The following is a 21,951-nucleotide window of genomic DNA, read 5'->3' on the forward strand; positions in this document are numbered from 1 at the left end:
ATGCATGGGTGGCATAAAGTACAAGTGAACACACACACACACACACACACACACCGGAATTGCATTAATTTACCATATTCGTCTTCACTACCCATGTCCACTTTCATTGCTAGCATTACAGTCTTACATTCCTGTGTTAAAAATTTTATTTAAAAGATAAATAAATAATAAATGCCTGGGAATTAACCACAATGTTAGCTATTAAATAAGTGCTTACTAAAGAGAAATCTGGAACTATCAGGATTTTACATAGCCATGTGCACAGCTCAAGCTGGAGGCTCCTGCTGAACACCCCTGCCAGCGGTGAGCTGGCTCTCATCCTCACTGCTGGCTGCTTTGTCCAGCTCTGCTGGTTCGGATTTCTTTCTTTTGAAAAAAACAATCCTGAATGCTCCGATTTCTTTTCACTGTGCAATAGTCGCATGACGCATGCCACTGTATATCTTGCACGACGCATTTAATTACGTATGCATGAATGCGTGTCACATGCAAAACGTACTCAGGCCTGCAAAGTTGCACAAAGGCAGATTTGCATAGCTAGCGTTAGCATCGTTGACAATAACCAAACAATGACGACGAATTTGCTAGCAAGCTGAGACGATGACAGACCCGCACCACGTTATCACGAAATGTTTTTTTAAAAAAAAGACAGGGGAAACTTTTTAATTCACGACAGCTGAATTTTTTTTCACCACTGGCACAGTATGTGTACCGAAAAGTCTACTCACATCTCTCCGAAGCGGCAAGCAGCGAGACGAGACCAGCGGAACACACGCAGCCCGGAATCCTCGGAGACTTATTGACGTGAGGTTAACGGCTCCGCTACAAATCAACACAAGCGCTTGATCTTATTCTTCTTCTGGGATTTTGGCACGCTAAACGCTACTTTGCTACATTACCGCCTCTCTGGTTTCAAGGCTGAATAGCAGTTATAAACGAAAGTTCTGTTCACTCGTCAAACGGTTCAAACCAAGTCCCGCCTCTGACTGGGCAGACAGCAAATCATAGTTTAGGATAATGGGGCGGCACCCACCCCGGGTCAATTCCTGGACACGCCCTTGTTCTTCTCTTCACGTCTCCTTTACCAAATAACATCTTTATGTATTTTTATATTTTCCCCCTCGCGGCATACACGAACTCGGGAAATGTACTATTTCAACCTGAAGTGTCAGTATCCTAACACTGGTTTGCACCAACCTCTTGGGGGGGGGGGGGGTCTCCTGACTAGTGTAAACTACTAATAGGACACGTTAGCCACTACTAATAGGACACGTTAGCCCCTAGCTAACGGGCCTGACCCTTTAGCCGAGCGGTTAGTGATGTCGCCTTGTGGTGCAGTACACCCCATACCGAATCCCGCACCGGGCAAGAAAATAACCGGTTACACTAGGTTACCTTTCAAACACACATCCTGAACACTCGCTGGGTAGGATTGGGATTCTGACCCACGTCCTAACTTACAACACAGCGAAACACACGGGGACGACAACCTCCTGAGGCTGACATGGCAGGAAGAGTGTGAACTCGATGGGTGCATCCAAGGAGAAACTGTTCAGCAAACACAGTCCTCAACTGAAACATCTCCCGCCTTAGGAGGGGGATGACAAAAAAATAAAAATTAAATCACAGCCCGACTTTTTGCTCTTCACAGTTTTTTTTAACGTGGAAGCTTTTTGCCACCATCTATCATTTTCACCGATCTACCCACACAACCATTCACATTCTATCTATCAAGTGACTTAATCGATGGTATTATTAGACAAGTAATATTTCACTAGTTACACAAAATTATCAGGTCAATGCATGTATGTAAGTATGTATGTATGTATTGTAACGTGCATGGATAAGCAGACACGTCGTTCCTTAACTAACGGGTCGGAACCTTTAGTGGACTGGATAACGTTGTCGCTTGCGGTGTGGGGACCACGGGTTCGCGTCCCGGCTGCGGCGGTCCCGGACCGTCCCCCGAATTCGCTACTGTATGTCGTAGTGTGTCTGTCTGTCTAGATCTAAATATAAGTTAATGTACTCGGGAAAGGTAATTTATAAAGTACGGACACTAACTGTAATTACTGTACTATACTTTGAACAGAGTTGTGTTGCTGCACTACAGAATGTCCGTTTTTTTATTGCTGCACTTAGTAAATGCCAAGCAATATGGAATGACAGAGGGTGATGTTCCTCATGGTCACTCTGTTGTGTGCACAAGGACACGGTGCTACAGAAGCAAAGCTCTGCTACTCGCGAGTCCAACCAAGCAAGGACTAAAATAAGTGTGCATTCAGCACACTTATTTTATATGCGCTCAATAGGCACATGGCTTATGAGGACATAGTTCATTAAAAGAGTTGCCAGCAGCTCATACTATGACTTAAGATGGTATAATCCATTTAAGGGGATTCAGAGGTGACTGGACACTGAGTTGTTTCATGTTTTTCCCCCCATATCTGCTTGCTTCCATTTTCTATCCTCCCAAGCCTCACTAAATACACCTTATTGCCATGCAATCAATTTTTTGTCTCTGCCTCTGTGCACAAGTAAAGAAATCAGGTAAGTGATTCAGTTCCTTTCCAGGTCCATGACATGTTTCACATTAAAAGTAACATACTGATCAGGGTGAAATTGGGTATCTGTGAACAGTATGCCTGATCACATGCCCAGAAATGCATTCTCTACTGGTAATCTGAGGAAGACACAGATACCTTCATCCAGAGATGTACTGCCTTTATGCCTTCAGAAAAGCCCGGTCTTCACAAATCTCTTGAAATGGTGCAAAACTTCCAGGGATTTCAAGAGGCTGTCAGAAATGGTTTCTTCTGATATGTCAGTAGGTAAATCCCTGTCCAGTATCATTCATTCTTCCGAAAAGTCAAGACACTGCAAGGCAAACCTACCCAAGCCTGGAGACATGTACTTATCCCATGACCACATGAAGCTATGCACTTCTTAAGATATCTGCATAAAAAGAGTGTGGATGCATTTTTAAATTCCTTTACACTAGCATGTTTGTCTCCTTTCTTAAAACCCCAACTGTTGAACATTTCACCCTTACTAAGCACTTAATTAGCAGAACTCAGTTACCATTCAGAGATGAATCTAAAAAGCTTACAGGAATCATGAATCAGGAACACTTTGTCATTTCACATCATGTACTTGCATACATGAAGTGAAACAAAATATAATTTCCCCCAGCCCACAGCAGTGCAACACAAGACACATTTCCAAAAACTACAAGAACACTTGTACAACAGTCCAAACTAGAACACCATCAAACGAAGACATACATTTCGATGCAAACGTGGACAGACACTATATGGACGGTACTGGGTGAGACTGCTGCAAACGTGAGTTTGTGCCACCATCTTCCCACACCGGAAGCGGAAGGAGTCCTGCAGCTGTGATTTTGATGGTATGTGATTATTTCAAAAAATGTAATACGTGTCACATGAAAACCCCTTGCATCTACTGCTTCTGTAACTGCTCTGTGCGGTCTATTCATCTATGTTTTTACTGTTTACAGAGAATAGCACAGCAATAATGAGATACAACATCAATTGATAAGCAAGTGGTTGTCGAATGAACTGAAAATATGTTATGCTCTGTATTGGATTTTGGGAGCAGCAGAACCCACCACACTGTGCTCTCACCATGATCATCAATACTTACACAATATATAGTCCAATGTGATTACATCTCATAGGAACCCCCAACAGTTGTAGTTTATGGCCCTTGACGTTGTTGACTAAGCGTCGATATATGGTACGCATTATTATCATTATTATTATTATTATTAATGATGATGATAATAATAATAATAATAATAACAATAGCAATAATAACAATAATAATAAACTTTATTTATATAGCACCTTTCCAAAACAAGGTGTATCGAGGATCTTTTTTCGTTTTCGTTTCGTTCCGTTTATTTCGAACATGCTAAAATAACTAAGTAAAATACACAGGCAGGAATACAAGAACTCCTTTGTCTCCCTGTCTTCCTGTCTCCCTGTCTTCCTGTCTCCTTGTCTCCCTGCCCCCCTCCCCCATCTCCTTTGTATCCCTGTCTTCATGTCTCTCTACCCCTCTCCCTCTCTTCCCGTCTTTGGAATTTCATCAGAGATAAGTAAGCAAAGTCTTTTCATATACTAACTGAGTTTCACAAAGTGGCTTTCGACCCAACCCACATAAAGGTGCCAAACTGACATCAACCAGACCACAGGAGCTTTCAAAAGACTCATATTTCTGATGTGATTATCCAGTTTATAGCAGGACATGAGAACAATTAAACAACCTTTCTAGGTTCTCTTCACCATTGATCACAGGAAGGAGTTAATCCCATCTCCACACAAGACAAGAGCTCTTTTTCCACAGAACAGGAAAAAAAAACTTTCTCATCATTGGTGAATATGGGAGTTTTGTACTCGAGGTTAAACACGGTTTTTCTTAGTCAGGACTCTCTCTCTCTCTCTCTCTCTCTCTCTCTCTCTCTCTCTCTCTCTCTCTCTCTCTCTCTCTCTCTCTCTCTCTCTCTCTCTCTCTCTCTCTCTCTCGATCCCTGCCTCTCCCTAGCTCTGACACACACACACACACACACACACACACACACACACACACACACACACATCATCATCATCATCATCAGCGGTCACTCCGGGTCCAGTGTAACTGTCCCTTGTGGGTCTTCAGGTGGGCATAGAGGCCAATCCTGGAGCCGCATATTTTGGGGCAATGTCGGTAAGGGTGTGAAGAAGTGGTTGAGGAAGGGGTTTGGGCCGTTCTAGTAGTTCGCTCCTTTCTGAGTCTGTGCTTGTTTTCAGCAGCACAGTGGAGGTCATGGTTGTAGCGCCCAGCACCCTCACGGACAGCCAGTCTCCAGGCCTCCCTGTTTTTTGCTGCTTGTTCCCGGGTGTCAAAGTCGATGCCAAACCTTTTGACATGGGCCTTGATGTTATCCTTATATCGCTTCTTTTGTCCTCCTGGGGCACAGTGTTCTGTCACAAGCTGAGAGTAAATGACTCGTTTTGGGAGAGTCAGACATGCGGAGGACATGGCCAGTCCATCTCAGCTGATGTTGTGCAATAGTGACAGCTATAGTAGGCATGTTGGCCAACTCAAGGACACTGAAGTTGGTGTGCTTGCCCTCCCAGCTGATCTTAAGGATCTCCCTGAGGCATCGTTGTTTGTATGCCTCGAGTGTCTTCAGGTGCCTGTTATATGTGGTCTAGGTTTCTGATCCATATAGTAGGGTGGGCAGCGCTACTACTTTGTACACAGGAATTTTTGTTCTGGCCTGAAAGTCGCGGTTTTCAAAAGCTGTTTTACTCAATCTTGAGAAGGCCCAGCTAGCACAACTGAAACAATGGTGTATTTAAATGGCTTTGGAGGAGAAAATGCTGCCAAGATATGGGAAGTGTTCTGTGTTTTTGAGTCTGGCATTCTCTACAGAGATGGATGGGGGCAGAGCAGGCATATTTCTGTTGGGTGGGGGTTGGTAGAAGATATGGGACTTTTTGATCTTAATAGCCAGGCCAAACTTCTTCTATGCCTTTGTAAAGCTGTCCAGTATGCTCTGTAAACCCTCTTCTATGAGGGACACATGTCGAATAAGCACACATGGTGAATAAGATAAATCTTGAGTAGGATAAAATAACACATAAAATGAATGCTATTTTTACAGGGCAAAGTGCTCAAGGATGAGTTGCCCTCTAAGCTGTCTGACCTTTTGTTTAGGAATGAAATAGCTGGCGGTACAAGGGCCTTTTCATATCTATTAAGCTCCACACCTTGTTGCCCTTAACCTTTACGCACAGGGAGATACCTGGAAATCACTATATAGAGGATAGGATCGATCTTGAAGGACAGAGTTGACTTCACGCAGCAGCTATGAGGCGCACAGTGCAGCTGGGCTAAGCCGAGGCTCGCCTTGCTAACTCGCCTGATTAAGTTTGATTGGGATGACTTTTTTCGTTTTTCAGAGACTGATTTCCAAACAATGAACACAAAGGACAAAAAAGATTCAGATAAAGTGGAAAAGAGTGAGCATAGTTTTGCCTCTGTTCAACACGGATAACTTTGTACAATACAGATGCTGACACCCCCACCCCTTTACACGCTGCCCCAGAGTTGCCCTCAAAGGTAATTTTACAGTCAGTGACTGTCCCAAGATAATTGTAGTTCCCTACACTTTCCACAGTCTGACTCTTGATAATTGTCTCTTTCTTGTGAGGTGCAGAACAAGCCTTCAATTCATTGATCACATCCTTTGTCTTCAAGATGTTCAACTGAAGATAGATATCATCACACTATGGGGCAAAATCCTCTGTAAGAGGGGAGTGACAGGACTCATCTTGTAGCAAACTCATAATAACTGAGTAATATGGCGCTTTGAATGTATGGCCTTGTTTTCACATTTGCAAAAGAATGCACGAGAGAATACATGATGGAACGAAACCCATTGGGCCTAGCCAGTAGATGAGCAGACTGGGTCATATTCAACATCATCTACTTTCTGCTCTTTGAGACCTATCAGTTGAGAAATCAGTGATCCATCCCACCAGATTACAATTTCCATGTAAATAATTATACTGCCTTTTCAGCTAAGATGTGAGGCTGAAATGTGATGAAAGCTGAGGAAAAGTTGCGTGGATTTTATTCCCCTCTAGATTTTTGTGTCAGAAAATGATCAGCGTGATTTTAGTATCTTCTACTCCTCTACATTCTCCATAAAGCAAATAACACGGGGTCAAACTCATGCTCGCGGTTTCTTTCAAAGCATTTCATTATTAAGGATGTAAGGGCAACCAACCAGTCTCGAGTTATTTAGGCACACGCATTTTGGTACAGGAGTGACCATAGAGTTCTTCCCTTAACTTTGGTGCTTGTTGGAGTTTTGAAGACTTCATAAAGTCAATTCAAGTTAAGTCAATTGTATTTGTATAGCCCTGTATCACAAACTACAACTTTGCCTCAGTGGGCTTTACAGCAACATGACATCCTGTCCTTAGACCCTCGCATCGGATAAGGAACAACTCCCTAAAAAACCTTTAACAGAGAGAAAAAATACAAAGATACCTCAGGGAGAGCAACAGAGGAGGGATCTCTCTCCCAAGACGAACAACGTGCAATGGATGTTGTGTATGTAGAATAAAACACAATTTACAGAATACAACATTGAAAGAGGATAATAGAATTATAATGGAATTATAAGATATATGAAGAATATGATGAGGAGGATGCCAAGCAGTGTCCAGACGCCACTGGAACAGCCCAGGATCTGAGCCACGCGACCACCATCACCATGTAGACAAAAAATGAAAAAAAAAATAGTCACACACCAGAGTGAGAGAGGGATATAACATTAAAACAGGATAAAATTATATGGCTTTATAAGGTATACAAAAAGAAAATGTGATGTGGGGGAAGCCAAGCAGTGTTCAGGTGGCGCCACCATCACCATGGAGACCTGGGTGGAGGACAGACTGCATATGCACACAAGAGAGACTCACATCACACCATTCGCACACACAGAAGAAGAGAAAGGAGAAGACATCATTCAGAGAGAAAGACTGATGAAAAAGATAAGAGATAAAATATCATGAACGATTTTACCTCCTAATTTCTTTATCAACATATAATGCCAGGTAAAAATATAGCAGCACAAAGCAACGCTTCAGTGGGACAATGTACCTATGGGATTTGGGAACAATCTTCAGGCCTCCATAACCCTAAGAAAGAAGCTAATAACGGGGTAAGGAATTCATTAGGCCACCCTTACCTGAGGGATAGTCGGTGCAGATCGGTGTAGTGTTCGGGGACTCATCGTTCTCCAGCGACCCCTCTGCCCCACCCGGGCGCCTGCAGCCAAGCAACCGAAAGCATTCTCCCTATGTCTCCTTCGCGGCCTGAAGGTGATGTAATCCATGCGAGGAGGCTTCAGCGTGTAAAATAGCGAGAGCAGCCGACACGAGTTTGAAGGTAGCTGGTGTTACGACTATCTCCTCCCTGTGGAAACGTGAGCCAGGGGAGTTATTCGCAGGGGCGGATCTACAGGGTGGCAAGGGGTGGCAGCTGCCACCTCTGGGACACAGTCTTGCCACCCCTGTTGCCACCCCATTTATAAATCAGATATGTTTTTAAAGTATATTTTATGTACATGCATGGTGAAGGTCAATGAGACCCGTACCAAACTCATCTCAAACAGAAGTCGCCAATGTAGAATCCCCCTCCCCCTCACAGGTGCGGATCTACAGGGTGGCAAGGGGTGGCAGCTGCCACCTCTGGGACACAGTCTTGCCACCCCTTTGCCACCCCAGGAAAAAATCTCCAGATCCACCACTGGTTATTCGACAAGAGTTCTGGCCATATGCCATTGGGTTAATCGGGTGGGATAAGGGGAAAAACTAGAGAGAAAAAATGCTTGTCTTTACAGCCCGCTTCCCACCTAAAATTATTCACACCATTATGAAATCAGTAATATCTTGATGATTTGTCTTTTTAAAATCCCTGGGTTGTCTGGTAGTGTAGTGGTCTATTCAGGAACACTTTGTCATTTCACCTCATGTACTTGCACACATGAAGTGAAACGAAATGCCATTTCCCCCAGCCCACAGCAGTGCAACATACAGACAAAAACATATTTAAGAACTGCAAGAACACACATATTCAAACTAACACATATATCCAAACCAAACCAAAAAAAAAATCACTGTCCAAGGGAGCAAACACCAGCCAGGATGACTGGTCTGCATGGGCTAGCAGTTAGTCTAGCCTGCCCTGATTTCACGTCCTGTCAGACCGCCCTCCGTGTTCCCTCCTCGGGTGAAGCTCCAGGCAGGGGCCGTGATCCCTGTGGCAACCGGACGAAGCAGACCAACTCCTCCCAGCCGATCCAGTGCCAGCTCTCCCAGCCAGATATCCTTGACACACCTCCCTGCACTCCAAATGTGGACATCAAAAAAACCACTCAACGCCAGGTGAGGCCGCCGCCAGACCGCCGTTAGTGTCATCAGAACTGTAAGTCTGCATGGGCCTAGCAGTTAGCTTAGCCTGCCCCACTTCCGCGTCCTGTCAGATGCAAAAAGGCATCGGTGTTTCCTCTTCAGGTGCAGCTCCTGGGCCCGCAGCACAGCAGACCAAGGTCTCGCAGCCAATCCAGTGCCAGCTCTCCCAGCCAACAAACAAAGACAAAAATTTAGACGCAGACGTGGACAAAGACACTGCATCGATGGTACTGGGTGAGGCCGCCGCAAATGTGAATTCACGCCGCCACCATGTCACACCGGTACTGGCTGAGGCTGCTGCGAAGAATTTGCACTGCCATCTTCCCACTATTCTGTTGACTACCAATATGGGGATTGCCGGTTCGAATCCCCGTGTGTTACCTCCGACTTGGTCGGGTGTCCCTACAGACACAATTGGCTCTGTTTGCAGGTGGGAGGCTGGATCTGGGTATGGTCCGGGTCGCTGCACTAGTGCTTCTTTTGGTCGGTCGGGGCACTTGTCAGGGGGGAGGGGGAACTGGGGGGAATAGTGTGGTCCTCCCACGTGCTACATCCCCTTGGCAAAACTCCTCACTGTCAGGTGAAAAGAAGCAGCTGGCAACTCCACACGTATTGGAGGAGGCATGTGGTAGTCTGCAGCCCTCCCGGATCGGCAGAGGGGGTGGAGCAGCGACTAGGATGGCTCAGAAGAGTGGAATAATTGGCTGTACAATTGAGGATAAAAAGGGGGAAAAATACAAAAAAAAATCCCTATGCAATCTTTGTTTCTAGCAGAGTGCTTATTAAACAAAACAAGGAAGTAAGTAGATTTTGGACGTGTTGTAATTTTGGTAATCTTGCGTGGGGCCTCTGTAACCAAACGTGACGGCACTTGCTCGTTCCCAGTGGAGAAAGTCGGGTACGATATTTCAACAATGTGGACCCTTTTCTTCTTCATCCCAGAGTCATCGTTCAAAGTTTCTTTAAATTTTGAAATGACAGCAACATGAATATTCTTTCAGCAGGCCCTAGTTTCATGCTACTGCATGGACCATAGGAGAAGGGACACTGACATTCAATTCAATTTATTGTCATTAAAAACAATGTGCAGGCACACGTTAAAAATGAAATGAGGCCTTTGGCTTCACCAAACAGTGCAAAACCGACACTAGCTCAAAATTTCACTTGCTTCGGCTAATCATCAAAGCAGTGTGTCAATGAGACAGCAGCAACAGCCCTAAGAGATTAACCATCGCGATAATCATTCCCGTCACATCTTCGTTCAATTAAGGAGATCACTATTGCTCCCTATGCTTCAGTGAGTGTACATGAGATTTCATTCTGTGTGTATTGCTTTCTGTTGCCTTTCGGCCTCAGCGTCAGTGGTCTTAAACTGGCATTGATTCGCCAGGTTTAATAATGCTCATAATAATCAGGATCATGTAACCTCTCTGTCCTTCTCTCTACCTTATAATGCCTTATAAAATACGCATACACAAAAATAACCACACAAATAAACACTTAACTCTAATTTGATTTGAAATTTTGGGAAATTCTGCACTGTAAAAATATAATCATTCTCAGACTAAACCTTGTAACAACCTTAACATACCCAGACATGACTTTAGGCAATAACAGGGTAAACATCTCAATTTATTTTGGGTAGCACTATTCTCTCTATGCTGTTATGATGACTCAGAGCATGGCTAGCTTGGATCTCTCCAACATGTTAAAGGGAAGGCTGGTAGCAACAAAAGTGGCTCAGTGTTTGTTGTGTCAATTATGCTGAATACAATGTGTATCCCGAGGGAGAGGTAGAATGCTTTTTAATGGCGTCTTTTAACATTATACGTTGTTGGTGCTTATTATATATAGAGATGCAAGAGGAGTGACGTGCACACACACACGATCCCCAGCATTTCAACACTTCAGCCGATGTTTGAATCAACAAGTTTTTTTTAGTTTTTTTTTTTAAATTGGATGGGAATTGAAATTAATGTTGAGCTGAAATATAAATACTGTATCTTTCTTCTTGATTACTTAATGGGCAAATCTGTCTGACGGCGAAATGAAGCAGTTGCAGTCTTGATCATACGCCTGCGTTATCCTTTTTTTTTTATTCCCTCCAACAGCCTGCGTGCGTAAAATGACGTCGTTCGACTTCCGACGTACAAGTACTTGCACAAGAACTTCCGGCTTTGTTTTACACTCGCTGTTTGCAGGACCTCCTTAAAATCACGGTCAACGATGTACATCACATCGTGAGTGCTTCCTCGGTAAATCAGACGAGCAAAAAAGAAAAGGTGTTTAAGATGTATATTTTGAGCTACATCGACAACTCTTAGACCTATGCTAGTGCTAGTTAGCGTTACCTTGCTACTTTGTTTTTATTAGTCGGTTAATGTTGTTAACTTACATCTACATTCAAAATCACAAAATCAGTAACGTTACATTCTTGACTGATGTAAATCCGTCTCTTTTTCAGTATCAAACAAAAATAAAATACAGGAGAGGTCAGTGTCAGGGCGACCTGCTATAGGTCCACGAGAAAGCATGAGAAACCCTACGATTTGAGAGTAGGAAGAAGAGCAGTTACTAGTTTACAGTGTTAACCACTGGGTACGGCAGTCAATGTTATTAAAGGATCAGATGAAGAGTCAGTGTTTAATAAATATCAACTGGAAAACTAGGCATAGAGGGGCAAAAAGTACAACAAAAAATTGCTAGACAGAAGTTCATTTCTAGTTCTTCACAGATTTGCAGTGTCTTGCTGTCATTATTTTATTATTTACTATTACACTCCATAAGTGTTTTATTTTTTAAACTGATTGAAAATGCTAGCACATTGATTTCCCCTGCGTCAGCACAGGTAATCTCTGCTTCAAAAGAAGTAAAGCTGTCATGGCGTGACACCCTTCTGATCTTGGCCACTAATTGAGTTGTAACTAGTAATAGAGGACTCAGTTACTTGCCACACAAGACTAAATGAAGATCCTTGTCTACCTGGGGCCTGAGCTAATAATACTGAAGCTTGTCTTAGTGTGCTGGCTTCACTTCTCAAAGGCATATATAAAAGAAAAAACACAATGCTTTCTCTACTAATAGCAACATAGTTGTCCATGTCAGCACCAATGATACTATGATACATCAGTATTAGGTCACCAAGAGTTACATAATTAGAGCATATGACACCTCTGAAAGATGAGTCGACACTAATAAATGTTTGGTTTCTTACCATGGAAACAAAATCAAGAATGTATAATTAAAAATGTGCAACCAGGCATATTGCAAATGTGTACAGTTTTGTAAATATGCATCCAGATTTGCAAATCCATACTGAGATTTTTTTCTTTTCACCTTCAGCTGACTACATGGTTTCAAAATTTCCATTTGGGGATGAGCTGCTTATGCATGCTGTTGTGGCAGACATAGCTAAGAGGCAATCTGGGAAATTCTGTTCTATCCTGTTCGTTTTCAGCCAATTTCCTTGTATTCTGTCTGAAGATGTCACTGTGGATCAAATGGAAGATGAGTTCCGGATGTATCAAATCACTAGCTTTGAGTACAGCATCCTCAGCAAGTGCACTGATGAGGCCTGGCGAGAAGAGGGTAGGCAAGGAGAGCTTCTCCAACCTTTCAGCAGTCATGCTTGGGATATTGGTTGTCTTCCATAGCAATGCTGATTGTGAGAGGTTTTTCAGTCTCATTACAAAAAACAAGACCCAATACAGAGGAAGCCTGAGCGCTGACATGATAAGCACATTGGGGACACGAAAGGTGATCATGACCGCAAAGGGAACTGTCTGTCACATGGAAGGCTTCAGTGATGCTCTGCTCAGAAAGGCCAGGCCAGCAAGCTATGAGGCAAAGTGGTCAAAGCAGTCAAGTTAAAATGCTTCCTGCAAGTCAAAACCCAGGGCTTCGGCCTGCTCTGAACTGACTATATAAAAAGAATGAACTTACTTGGTTATTCATTTATATAACATTTTTACATGTTCCAAAAATGTCTCAGCACTGTATGTTCTGTTGAACGGCTTTCAATGGTACAGTCAAATACATGTGCTTACAGTTATTATGTTGGATGTCTATGTTAAAACATGGACAAAGTTCCAAAACTTGAGGTGAACGTATGTAAAAGTGTTCCCTGCAAGACTAAACCCAGGAGTTCAGCCTGCTCTTAACTGACGTAAGATTGTTCACACATGCCCACAAACGGCCATCTATTCCAAACTAAATATGTCTTTTCATTAAAGGGATTCTTCTCAAGAATATATGGTTGTATTGTTTTCTTCATAGCCAATTTATCGGTTGAGTAAAGTGATGATATGGCGATGAGTGGGGAAATGACCATGTGCAAAGAGAAGTGGTGTAAAAGCCTGTGAACTAACATTATTGTGGAACTCCAAAGGTTGGCAGGTCTGAGGTTGTCTCCCCGCCTGCCACCCAATGACGGCTGGGATAGGCTCCAGCATCCTACGACCCCAGTTGGGATAAGCGGCTTGGATAATGGATGGATGGATGGATAACCAGAGGTGCCTGGAAACTGAATGAAGCACTGGACTGTAAGTGCTTCATTCACTTGAATGAATGAATTCATTCATTATACGTGAGGAAGTAGAGAACTGAACTGTTGCTCAAAAGCCCCCAAAAAAGACCAATAATTCATTCAGAATAATTATCAACACTACCTTGAAAAAAACAACATTGATTAGACATAGAATGCTATATAAAATGTTAATTTTAAATAGTGATGCTGGTATACCACAATATTCTTCTCATCGGATGTCGTTCCCCAGAGTGCCTCAATCATTTAACATATATTTTTTATTCTCCATCTCAGCTAACACGGGATACAGCGGTCCTATACAAACTCCAAACTTTTTTTTTCAATGGTTTCCTACTTTTTCAGATTGATTATGTCAAAAAGATGTTAGTCAGTGCACGTCATTGAATGCACATGGTTGGGGTGGCCTGAACTTTTTTCAACTTCCTTAAAACTGTTTTTTAAATCCAATCTATACAGCTGACCCAAACTCTCCTGGCTGGTCTTTCTGAGTCAACCCCAACACACACACACACACACAAACTTGGGTGTTTTTATACTAACGTTTTTGAATACTCCCAAAAGCTTTATTTGGGCTCTCTGAATGAGAAATCAGGGAGCTCATTCCAACCTTTGTCCTGAAGTCATGCTTCAACTCCAGCTTTGACAAGATTTTATGAATAGGGGTGTCCTGACGGACACCCTAGGTGAGGTGAGGTTGATGAATCTGTTTATCTAATCATATTGGGAATCTCAGTTTGCAATCCAGCACAATATGCCTGTTGCAGCCTCGATCTGAAGCTCCTAAGTTATGGCAAATAAGTGAAATGGGTAAAAAAAAAATCTGATTTTTTTTTAACTACTTTATTAATCTCCGTGGGACAATTCTTTCTCTGGATTTAACTCATCCTAGCTGTGTAGCTAGGAGCAGTGGGTAGCTGCCGTGCAGCGCCCGGAGACTAACCCCAGTTCGTCTTTCCATTGCTTTGGTAAGGGGCACAGACAGGAGTTTAAACCCTAACATGCATGTCTTTTTGATGGTGGGGGAAACCCGGAGCACCCGGAGAAAACTCACTGCAGACACTGGGAGAACATGCAAACTCAAGCCAGCCAGCCAGACAGACAGATCAGAATCAGAAACACTGTCATTTCATTTCATGCACTTGCGCACATGAAATGAAAAAAAATCATTTCTCCCAGCCCACAGCAGTGCAACACAAAGACAAAAACACATCCAAAAACTACAAGAACTATAACAACACATATATCCAAACTAACACATATATACAAACTAAAAAAAAGAAAAGAAAAAAAGTCACTGTCCAGGAGAACGATTGTCAGCCAGGATGACTGTTGGAACTGCCAGTCTGCATGGGCTAGCAGTTAGCTTAGCCTGCTCCGCTTCCACATCCTGTTAGACCGCCCTCAGTGCTTCCTCTTCGGTCGCAGCTCCAGTCAGGGCCGTGGTCCTTGGGCCCACAAGATGCAGCTGACCAAGCTCCCTCAGTCAATCCAATGCTAGCTGTCCCAGGCAGATACCTTTGACACACCTCACTGCACTCGGCACGACATTAAAAGCACAGTCAAGGCAAGGCGAGGCCACCGCCAGACTGCCCTCGGTGTTATCGGAACTGCCGGTCTGCATGGGCTAGCAGGTGGCACAGCTCCAGGCAGGGCTGTGGTCCCTGGGCCCCCACAGGATGTAGCAGACCAAGCTCTCCCAGCTGATCCAGCACCAGCTCCCCCAGCCATCAAACGAAGACAAACTTAGACGCAGACGTGGACAAAGACACTGCATAGACGGTACTGGGTGAGGCCGCCGCAAACATGAATTCGCGCCGCCATCTTCCCACACCGGCTGGCTGATGATACCACATTATTTCTGAAAGATGCATCTCAAGTTCCCATTGCTTTAGATTTAATTGGATCCTTTTCTAATGCTTCCGGACTGTGCTTGAATTTAAAGAATTAATGGTAATAAAAAATTGCAATATTTCAACTCTTTGCAATATCCCTATCAAAAATCAAATAACATATTTAGGAATTCTCATAACTAAAGATTGTAAAACAAGTTGTCCCTCAAAATTCTCTTCAATAAGACTCAAAAGAAATTTAACTCATGGCTTCTGAGAAATTTGTCCTTGAAGGGCAGAGTTTTACATTCTAAGGCTGAAAGGCTGTCCAGACTTACTTATGCAGCTCTCGCTTCATATGGTGATGTTCCTACTCTTAAAAAAATGGACAGAATGTTATTGGACTTTGTATGGAGAAAAAGGGTTCACTTCATTAGAAAATCTGTATTAATGAATACTTTTGAACGCGGTGGCTTAAATTTTCTTGCTATCACAACATTAAACAATACATTCCAAATAATTTGGCTGAGGCATTTTCTAAAAAATCCCAATTCAGTTTTGAATGTCATCCCCTCCTACATATTTTCTAAAATATGTGGCTTGAAGTTTTTATTAGTCTGCAACTATGCCATCTCAAAGATCCCCATCAAACTGCCCAACTTTCACAGACAGATGCTTTCCTCCTGGTCTCTCATCTTAAAACACAATTTCTCACCCCACAAGAGTTTTATCTGGAATAACAGGGCCATTACCTACACAAATAAATGTATTTTCTTTGAAAACTGATTTAAAAATAACATTAAACAGGTTGGTCAGTTACTTAAACCAGATGGTCAGTTATATAACTATTCTGAATTTCTCTTGGTTTATGCCATTCCTGTAAACGCCAAAAGAATTCTCTGTTGTGTTTGATGCCATTCCTTCAGGTGTGACTATGCTGTTGAAAGGGATTTCTTTCTCAACTCCTGTTGTTTCAGCTTTTCACCCTTGTGAAACAAATGTGGGAAAATTAAATATGTTTGTCAGCCAGTCATCTCAACAACAAAAGAATTAGATCATGTTTTCAATAAGATAACGTCACTGTACTTTATCTGGTGTCATATTGGAATGGCACTGTTGATGGTATTCTTTGGAAAAAAGTTTGGTCCTTACCATATAAATATCTTCTAACCAATAAGGTGAGAGAAGTGTCATTTAAGTTGTTGCATAAATACTACACGGCCAAATCTTTTCATTCTTCGAGATGTAAATAAGACATTGACACCAGCTGTTCTTTTTGTAACTCCACTCCTGAAACAACTGTACACTTGTTTTGGACATGTTTCTATACGGAACAATTCTGGTCAGATGTTCTTGTCTTTGTACAAATGTTCTTTATAATAAGTTTTATTTCTCCTTTAAAGATATTCCTTTGGGGATTTTTGATTACATGGAGGAGGAGGATGACAAATATTTTATAATAAATTTGATCTTTATATTTGCCAACTTCTTTATTCAGAAATGTAGCAACTGCAGACCTTTCTTTCCTGTTTTCAAAAAATGACCTTTCAAAATATTTAGAAAGTATTTGGCATTCAAAAAATACTAAGGCTGGTATATTGCTGTATCTATGTGAATCTTTTAATGTAGATTGTTAATTTGTTTCTGTAAAATAATGCTGCTTTGCTTTTCTACTTCCCTTATTGTACATTTTTATTATTTTTCACTCTTCTTGTGCCCCCTGTCTATGTTTTGTTCCTGCTGTTTTGTTCAATAATAATAATTTTTAAAAAATCTATTTGCAGCAGGAAGCCAAAGCATTTTTGTGTGCTCCTTCAATCAAATGAGGGGTGAATCTTTTTTCGTGCTGGTGTGACTGCAGCTTTACTTTGTCAGCGCTGCAGAATGAGGTAGGAAATGTGAAAAACATGCTCATAGACAAGCAGGGAAAAGTCCAATAGCAACCAACGTTTCTGGTGGCATGGGGCATTTAATTTTAGTTGATAATACAATGAAGGATGCCTTTAATAAATGCCCTTTCTTAAAGGACAATGTTATTAATGAACCTAGATTTATGGTATAGATTTGCTGTACTTGTGTATTGTGTTTTAACTGTTGAAGCCATTTCAAGCCAGCAGTGTCGGTACAGACCAGTACAGAAGGGGAGATGTGTGGGAGAACTGTTGAGGCCATTTCAAGCCCTTTAGTGTATGCTTGAGACTAGATGAACATGTACCAAGTATTGGGGTGGCACGGTGGCCCAGTGGTTAGCGCTGTCGCCTCACAGCAAGAAGGTCCTGGGTTTGAATCCCGGGGTTGTCCAACCTTGGGGGTCACCCCAGGTCATCCTCTGTGTGGAGTTTGCATGTTCTCCCCGTGTCTGCAGTGGGTTTTCTCCGGGTGCTCCGGTTTCCCCACCATCAAAAAGACATGCACATTAGGGTCAGTACTCCTGTCTGTGCCCCTGAGCAAAGCAATAGGAAGAGGAATTGGAGTTGGTCCACAGGCGCTGCACGGCAGCTGCCCACTGCTCCTAGCTACACAGCTAGGATGGGTTAAATGCAGAGAAAGAATTCCCCTCGCTGGGATTAATAAAGTAGTTTAAAAAAAGTACTTTGGATACTACCATAACAACTACCACTGCAAATAGTACTGCAGCTGCTATCACCGTTACTATCACCGCTACTGCAACTACTATACTGAACAAAATATAAACGTGCACCAGAGCTGTTGCCCATGAATTGAATGGGCAACAGCTCTACCATAAGCCGTCTCCAAAGTTGTTGTTCCGAAAATTTGGCAGTACATCCAACCGGCCTCATAACCGCAGACCACGTCTAACCACGCCATCCCAGGACCTCCACATCCAGCATCTTCACCTGCAAGATCGTCTGAGACCAGCCACCCGGACAACTGATGCAACAGTTGGTTTGCATAACCAAAGAATTTCTGCACAAACTGTCAGAAACCATCTCAGGGAAGCTCATCTGCATACTCGTCGTCCTTACCGGGGTCTTGACCTGACTGAGGTTCGTCGTCGTAACCGACTTGAGTGGGCAAATGCTCACCTTCGATGGCGTCTGGCACTCTGAAGAAGTGTTCTCTTCACGGATGAATCCCAGTTTTCACTGTACCAGACAGATGGCAGACAGCGTGTATAGCGACATGTGGGTGGGCGGTTTGTTGGTGTCAATGTTGTGAATAACGTGGCCTATGGTGGCGGTGGGGTTATGGTATGGGCAGTCATAGGCTATGGGCAGCGAACACTGATGGCATTTTGAATGCACAGAGATACCGTGACCCTGAGGCCCATTGTTGTGCCATTCATCCATCACCTCATGTTGCAGTATGATGTTGCAAGGATCTGTACACAATTCCTGGAAGCAGAAAACATCCCAGTTCTTGCATGGCCTGCATACTCACCGGACATGTCACCCACTGAGCATGTTTGGGATGCTCTGGATCGGTGTATACGACAGCGTGTTCCAGTTCCTGCCAATATCCAGCAACTTCACACAGCCATTGAAGAGGAGTGGACCAACATTCCACAGGCCACAATCAACAGCCTGATCAACTCTATGTGAAGGAGATGTGTTGCACTGCATGAGGCAAATGGTGGTCACACCAGATACTGACTGGTTTTCTGACCCCCTGTATATCTGTGAAATCCATAGTTCAGGGCTTAATAAATGTGTCTTTTCAAGGTAAAACTGCACATTTTAGAGTGGCCTTTTATTGTGACCAACTTAAGGCACACCTGTGCAATAATCCTGCTGTCTAATCAGCATCTTGATATGCCACACCGGTCAGGTGGATGGATTATCTCGGCAAAGGAGAAGTGCTAACTAACACAGATTTAAACAAATTTGTGAACAAAATTTTAGAGAAATAGGCCTTTTGTGTACATAGAAAAAAGGCTTAGCTCTTTGATTTCAGCTCATGAAAAATTGGAGCAAAAACAAGTGTCACGTTTATATTTTTGTTCGGTATACTAACAGAACAGTTAGTAGGACAAGTTAACATTTGTAAATTGTTGTATGCGTTAAAGATGTTGCCAAGAATAGACTGGGTTGCCAAACTTTGGTAGACAATGCATTGTGACTAGATGTGACAAAATTTTGCATTTGAATTTTAAGACCATGACATTGTCAAATTGCCATCCTTAATACTTTAAAGTCTGGTCATGCTAAGACTTGTGTTTCCAATGGTTGCCCTTTGCATATGTCATGTGAGCTTGTCAACTTAACTGACCCTCTTGTCCACCCATTCCACCCTGCCTGCACTCTCTTCTTCACCTCTCTTCTGCATTCCCTGTTACTTTGGACAGTTGACACCAAGTATTTAAACTCATCTGCCTTCATCGCTTCTACTCCTTGCATCCTCACCATTCCACTGTCCTCCCTCTCATTCACGCATAGGTATTCCTTCTTGCTCCTACTGACTTTAATTCCTCTTCTCTCCAGTGTATACCTCCACCTCTCTCTAAGATATAAACAATATAAAATATACTTTTAAAAAAATAGAAATCGGTCAACAATGGATTTACTATAAAAAAAAAAAGCCTTCCTGTAAAAGGAAGATTTAAGAAGTGATTTAAAAGAAGGCAGTGAGTTTGCTAGCCTAATTTCCTCAGGTAGGGAGTTCCACAGCTGTGGGGCTCTCACAGAAAACACCCGGTCGGTCGCCTTTAGTAGTGAGGCTGGCTGAGGGAACAGTTAAAAAGCAGCTGCCCGAGGAGCACAGGCAGCAACTAGGCCCATGGGCTGTGAGTAAATCAGTGATCTATGTAGGGGTGAGGCCATGTTGGGCTTTAAAAATAATTAGTGAAAGTTCAAAATCAATCCTGTACCTAACAGGCAGCCGGTGAAGCATTGCAAGAATGGGAGTGATGTGTTCATGTCTCCTGGAATTTGTTAACAGTCTGGCAGCTGAGTTTTGGACAAGCTGGAGGCAGGGTGGACTTTTGACTGAGCCCTGAATACAGGGAGTTACAATAATCCAGATGTCATGAGATGAATGCACGGACGACTTTTGCAAGGTTCTTTCGAGAGAAACAAATTTTAACTTTTATGATGTTCCTCATTTGGGGAAAGCAAGACGACTACCTTGGCGATTTGTATGTCAAAATGCAGCTCGGAGTCAAAACAGACAGCCAAATTGCAGGCAGAGTGCTTAACATTGGAGGACAGGTTCCCTAGACTCTTTTCCACATCGCCAGTTAGGTTAGGGGGGGCTGAATAAAAGGAGAGTGAGGAGCTTTTTGAAGTCCATTTTGTGTGTGTACAGTCGTCAAGGAACAATTAAATTTGTATCGGTGACTTAAAGCAAGATGTCATTCTTGTTTGGGCCCCAAAAGAAAATCTTGCCTAAGGCCCCTGTTGTCTAGAGCCAGGTCTAGTTCCATCAGACAGATGAATAGAAAATGGTTGGAAATGCTTTCAATGTAAGTTGGTCTCTAGAATCCATCATAATTACTTCTGATTTATTTTTATTGGTTTTGCAAGAAATCGTGGAACATCTGTTCATTCATATTTCCAATGTAATAAATCAATATGTCTATGGGACCAAGGTCATCGGGGATATATATATATATATATATATATATATATATATATATATTATGGTTTGACGAAGTGGAAACATATACAGTTTGAATAGGAAAGTTGAGAATTGAGTCCTGTGGAACTCCACATGAGATGCTAACCTTGTCAGATGTGATGTTTCTGAAAGAAAAAGAATAAATATTTGTCCTGAATTTAGGTACTACTAAACCAGTTTACAACTGGTTAGGAAAGTCCAAATCATATTTCCAGTCATTTTGTTAAAATGGCATGATCGCCAGTGCCAAACACTGCTCTGCAATCCAGTAACCGAAGGAGGGAAAGCTTATTTTGTATCCAAGATGATGCTGGGATCATCGGCAATCCTAACAAGCATTTTCCATGCTATGACAAAGTCTGGATCCAGACTGGAAAATGACAGCAAGGCCAACTGTAATTATATAATTACAGATATTATTATATTGTTTTGTTCCAGGATCTAGCAGAGGAAGGATTTTTGGAGATGGGTCAATAATTACTGGTTGCTGATGGGTGAAGGTTGCAGTTCTTAAATCGAGATTTAATGGCAGTTGCCTTAAGGGCATTTGGAAAGACACTGGACTTGAAAGAGCTGTGTTCAGTATTCAACACTATCTTCTGCTAGGCAGATAAAAATAGCTTTAAAAAAGCTTATAGGGAGGATCCCCACAAGTGCCTGTACAGCTACAGGTACTTCCTGCTGTCAAGTGGATTCGAAACATATTTAAGCACAATGATTTATTAATATTTCAGTGTGTAGGCTCTTAAGCACATATGCAGACATGCACAAACTGCAGGTAAGTGTCTGATGTTGGTGCATACATTTCTGTCTGCTGTTTTCAGTCTAGTCCCATTTTTTCATTGTTAATCTGCAGTAAACTAACCCAAATATACTACTGCTACTTTTTTTTATCCCCATGGGGCAATTCTCTCTCTGCATTTAACCCATCCTAGTTGTGTAGCTAGGAGCTGTGGGCAGCTTCCGTGCAGCGCCTGGGGACCAACTCCAGTTTGTCTTG

Source organism: Lampris incognitus, chromosome 8, assembly GCF_029633865.1.
Source record: "Lampris incognitus isolate fLamInc1 chromosome 8, fLamInc1.hap2, whole genome shotgun sequence".
NCBI lineage: Eukaryota > Metazoa > Chordata > Actinopteri > Lampriformes > Lampridae > Lampris > Lampris incognitus.